Here is a 5,702-nt window from a genome sequence, read left to right on the forward strand (position 1 = left end):
GACTGCATCCTTCAATATAGATTGAAGCTCAACATCAAGAAAACAAAGATTCTCACCACTGAGCCAATTGGCAGCACCAGTATGGATGATGAAGAGATTGAGATAATTAACAGTTTTAGTTTACTTAGTTCCACAGTTAACACTCTTGGTAACAGCAGCCAGGAAATCAGAAGACGAATTGCATTGGGAAAGTCAGCTGTGAGGGACCTCTCAAGAGTACTGAAGAGCAATGACGTCAGGCTGATTAAGGTGCCCCTGATACAGTCTATAGTCTTTGCAATTGTGTGCTATGTGTTGGAGAGCTGAACAGTGAATAGGGATGATAGAAAGAGAATTGATGCCTTTGAGCTGTGGTACTGGAGAAGAGTGTTGGATATATCATGGAATGTTAGGAGAACAAACAGGTTTGTCTTGGAGAGGGTGAAGTTGGAATGCTCCTTGGAGTCATGGATTCTGAAGCTTCGTCTGACATACTTTGGGCATGTTGCAAGGAGGGACTGGTCCTTGGAGAGGGACATCATTTTTGGGAGAGTGGAGAGATCTCACAGGAAAGGAAGACCCTCGATGAGATGGATGGATTCTGTGAGTGGAGTGATGGGAATGAGTGTGTTTGAGACAGTGAGGCTGGCACAGGATAGAACGGTGTTCAGGGATCTTGTACACAGGGTTGCTATGAGTTGCAAGCGACTTGATGGGGCATAACAACAACAATATTCAAAGAAATAAAAAAACCCTAGAACAAATTGACAAATTCTTAGGAACTCGCAATCAACCTAAACTCATACAGACCAAAATAGAAAACCCCTGAAGAGACCATTACAAAAGAAGAAATTGAAAGAATAATAAACCACCTTCTAATAACTACAAAAAAGCTGTGAATCAGATGGTTTTACAAGCGAATTTTATCAAACATTCAGAGAAGAACTACCATCAATTCTACATGAAGTATTTCAGAAAACAGAAAAAGAGGGAATTCTTTCAGACTCATTTTATGAAGCAAATATATCCTTCATACCAAAGCCAGGTAAAGACACAAACAAAATGGAAAACTATAGGCCAAAATCTCTCATGAACATAGATGCAAAAATCCTGAATAAAATCCTGTCCAATAGAATCCAAAAGTATGTTAAAAAATAAAATTCAAAATGACCAAGTGGGATTCATAACAGGTATGCAAAGATAGTTCAACATATGAAGAACAATCAGTGTAATATATCTGATTGATGAATTACTGATTGTGATGTAAAACATGGCCTGTGACAAAATTTAACACTCTTTCCTTATTAAAACACTCAACAAAATAGGAATAGAGGAGAATTTCCCCAACATAGAAAAAGTATATACAGAAACTGAAGAGTCAACATCATTCTCAATTGAGAGAAATTGAAGATATTCCCTTTGAGAGCAGGAACTAGTTGAGGATACCCACAATTACCTCTCCTATTCAATATTGCATTGGAAGTCTTAGCAATAGTAGTAAGACAAGAGAAATAAGAGATATGAAAATTGACAAAGAGGAGGTAAAAATATCTCTATATGCAGATGATATGATAGCATACTTAGAAAACCCTAAAAACTCAACAAGAAAACTACTGGACATAGTTGACCAATTCAGCAAAATGGCAGGATAGAAGATTAATATACAAAAGTCAATTGGATTTCTCTGCAGTGACAAAGGAAATACAGAACTGGAGCTAAGAAAAACACTACCCATTACAATAGTTAATCATATGATTAAATTCTTGGGAGCAAATTGAACTAGAAACACAAGGATCTATTCAAAGAAAATTGCAAAGCATTACTACAAGAAATAAAAAGAGACCTGGATAAATGGAAGAATAAACCATGTTCATTGATGGCAAGACTCATTATTGTGAAAATCACAATTCTAGCAAAGGTAATCTACAAGTTCATTGCAATCCCAATACAAATACCAATTCCATTCTTCAATGAGATGGAAAAGGCTATTTCCAATTTCATATGAAATGGAAAGAGACCCACTTCCGAAATAGCTTGCCTCTGGAAACCCTATGAACTTGAAGAAACGAAGGAAGTTATACAAGTGTTCAGGTCTTTCATTCATTAGGTCGCTCTGAGTCGCCTATGACCTGATGGTATTTAACAACAACAACAACAACAGCAACATTACCCACTCATATTCAAGCAAGGTGCTGTTCAGCTTCCAAATGTATGGGTTTTTCTCCTTTATCCTCTTGTTATGAATTTCAAATTTTGTAGCATTGTGGTCTGAGAAGGTGATTTGCATTATTTCTATGTTTTTGAGTTTATTTATGCTTGCCTTCTGACTTAAAATATGATCTATTCTGTAGAATGCTCCACGCACATCGGAGAAGAAGGTATACAGTGCTTTTTGGGGGATGCATTAGCCTGTAAATATCTATGAGATCGAATTGATATATTGTGTGGTTTAATTCTTCAGCATTTTTGTTGAGTTTCTTTCTAGTAGTTCTATCTTTTTTTTTTTTTAGAGTGATGTATTGGATTTTCCAACTAATGTGGTGGTGTTATCTATTTCCTTAGTAAATTTTGTTGTTTGTTTTGTATATTTTGCAGCTCTATCATTTGGTGCATGTTGTTAATTGCTGTCAAGTTGTAGATGACTCATAGCAACCCTATGAATGAAAGATCTGAATACTTGTATAACTTTCACCTTTTCTCCACGTTCATATAGTTGCTGGAGGCAAGCTATTTTGGAATTGAATGCCACTCCTGCTTACAAACTTGTTTTAATTGGGGAGTTCCTCCAAGCACTGTCCACCACGGGTAACCATTATCGCATTTAACACATCAGTGTCACAGTATTTAGCATCACAGCAACCACGAATTACCTCTTTGGCATGATAGCATAAATATTTATTATTATGTACTTTTGTTCCACCGACCCTTTAAGCATTATGGAGTGACCTTCCTTGTCCTTTGTGTTGGTTTTTGCATTGAAATCTATTTTATCAGATATTAATATCACTATTCTTACTTTTTTTCTGGTTACCATTTGCTTGTATATTTTTTCTACCCTTTTATTTTTATTCTTTCTTTCTCTTCACTTTTCAGGTGTGTCTCTTGTAGACAGAATATTGATGGAGTTTGTTTCTTATCCAGTCTGCTACTCTTTTAAGTGGTGCATTTAAGCAATTCACATTCAGTGTGATTATTGAGAGGCAAAGTTTTATTGCAATCATTTTCCTGAGTTCTTTTTGTTATTGTTGCTGGTTACTTTGGTCCATTCTGCTTTCTGTGGTACCTCTGTAAGGAGGATGTCTCTCAGTTTTTCCTGCAACACTGGTCTTGTTTTTACAAATTCCCTTAGGTTCTGCTTTTCTGAGAATATCATGATCTCTCCTTCATATTTTATGGACAGTTTTCCTGGGTATAATGTTCTTTGTTGACTGTTACATTCTTTCAGTGTTTGATATACGTCATTCTACTATCTTCTTGCTCACATCGTTTTTCTGAGAAATCAGTTCACTCTTATTTTCTATTCCTTGTAGGTTACTCTTCCCCCCCCCCCTAGTTTCTTTCAGAATTCTCCCCTTATCTTTGGTTCTGGCAAATTTGATTGTGATATGTCTTGGTGTTTTTCTTTTGAGGTCTATTCTATATGTTGTTTGCTCAGCTTCTTGAATATATATTCTCTCATTCTTCGTTACGCTTGGAAAGTTTCCTTCTAGCAATTTTCTTCCAAAACTTTCTCAGTTCCATTACTTACTTCTTCCAATTTGGGATTTCAATTATGCGCATATTATTTCTCTCAATGGCTCACATTATTCTTAGGCTTTTCCCTTTTCCTTCCTTTTTGAGTCTGCTTTTTTGTTCTAGGAGATCAGTAGTGACAATTCTATCTTCTGCTTCACTGGCTCTGTGTTCCAGCTCTTCAACTCTTTTCATATATTTCTCTAACATGTTGACAGAATCTGAAACATTGATCCTCATATTTTGAATTGTGGTTTCTTGTTTTTCCAGAGCCTCTAATGCTTTGTTTTATCTTCATTGTTTTAATTTTTTTAAAGTTCCTCTTGGTTTTTGCTTGCAGTATCTTGTAATTCTTAAAGTTTGTCTTTTACCCATTCAAATTATTCAATCATTGTTCTTTTAAATTCTGTGTCTGAAAGTTCCATCAGATTTTGTGATTTCAGAAAATCCATTGATACTCTGTCACTTTTTTTGGGTGATGTCTTGCATTGAGTTTGTGTAGGGTGTAAGGCAGCCTGCTTCCTAGGTGACATTGCTGTGATTGTATTTTTCATGTGTGGGATGATAGCAAGCTCTTGGTCTGATGTCACTGCTCCAGAGGAGGGTGGGACAGCTACTCTGCCTGAGTGTATCTCTGAAATTTTGACTCATAGGAAGACTTGCTTCTGTTCTGGAGAGATAAGGCCTGTGAATTAGTAGCCTCCTGTGTCAGACAACTGCCGTAAGCAGGCCAGTCAAAGGTTCTGTGGGCTAAAGGCAGCTCACACTTTGAGAGGGGAGATAGATGAAATGGGTTCATCTGTGATACTGATGTCTCTGGTGCAGTTCAGAAGGGCAGCAATGGGTCGTCATCCAGGCTTTGGGACTGGAGCATCGAGGTTGTGGAGCCAGGTCCTCCAGATGGTGGTATCAGGTCCTCTAGGTAGAAGGGGCAAGACTTCCAGGTAGTGGGCAAAAACTCCAGGGAGCAGGGCTGGGACTCTTATTGGTGGACGGCTGATACTGGACTTTCAGACAGCAGGTAGAAGAGTCCAGAAAGGGGGTAAGGTCCTTTAGGCTGTGAGTTCAGGGATCCAGGCAGAAAGGCCAAATGGCCTCTAGTGTGTGTATAGTTTGGGGGAGGGGGTCCTGACACACAGCAGTGCCATGGTCTAGTGCTCCAGGACAGACCAGTCTAGGACATAATAAAAAAATTTTAAGGCAAGTACCTTGTTAATTGATTGTATAGAAATGACGCATATTAGTCTTCATCCACAGTACACATCGAGTTTCACGCAATCATTTTCATGTAGTGTTGTTGTTATGTACCACTGAGTCACCTGTGGCCAATAGTGACCCTATGTACAGCAGCTTTGAGCACTGCCCTCTCTTGAGCCAGCCTCACTAATTCTGACATACCAACCCCCATTGCCCCAGTCACTGTATCAATCAATCTCATCCATGGTCTTCCTCTCCTGCACTGTCCCTCCACCATTTCTGAGCATAATGTCCTTCTACAAGGATCATGTCCTATTGGACACACGCCCAAAGTATGTGAGATGGAGCTTCAAAGTACTAGCCTCCCAGGAGAGACTTGGTTTCACTCTATCCAAGACAGATTTGTTTTCTTGGAACTGCAAATAAGACCTATTTGTTTTCTTGGAAGTCCATGCTATGTTCAAGAATCTTCTCCAGCACCACAACTCAAAATCAATTCTTCTTCTGTCATCCTTAGTCATTATCCAACTCTCTGAAGCATAACAAGTAATTGGGAAGACCATGGCCTATATTAGGCTCACCTTAGTCTCTAGACTGACATCATTGCTTTTCAGCACTCTGGAGAGATCCCTAACAGCAGGTTTCCTGACAGCTTGTACCAAAATCATTGACTGTGCAGCCAAGCAAGTGGTAATTACCAACAACCTCAATCTCTTCTTCATCTATTATGGTGCTGCCATTTGTCTCAGTGCTGAGAATTGTTGTTTTGTTGATGTTAAACTTCAATAAAAAAA

This window comes from Elephantulus edwardii, unplaced genomic scaffold, assembly GCF_000299155.1.
Source record: "Elephantulus edwardii isolate Elephantulus edwardi_28Jun2011 unplaced genomic scaffold, EleEdw1.0 scaffold00172, whole genome shotgun sequence".
In the NCBI taxonomy this organism is placed as follows: domain Eukaryota; kingdom Metazoa; phylum Chordata; class Mammalia; order Macroscelidea; family Macroscelididae; genus Elephantulus; species Elephantulus edwardii.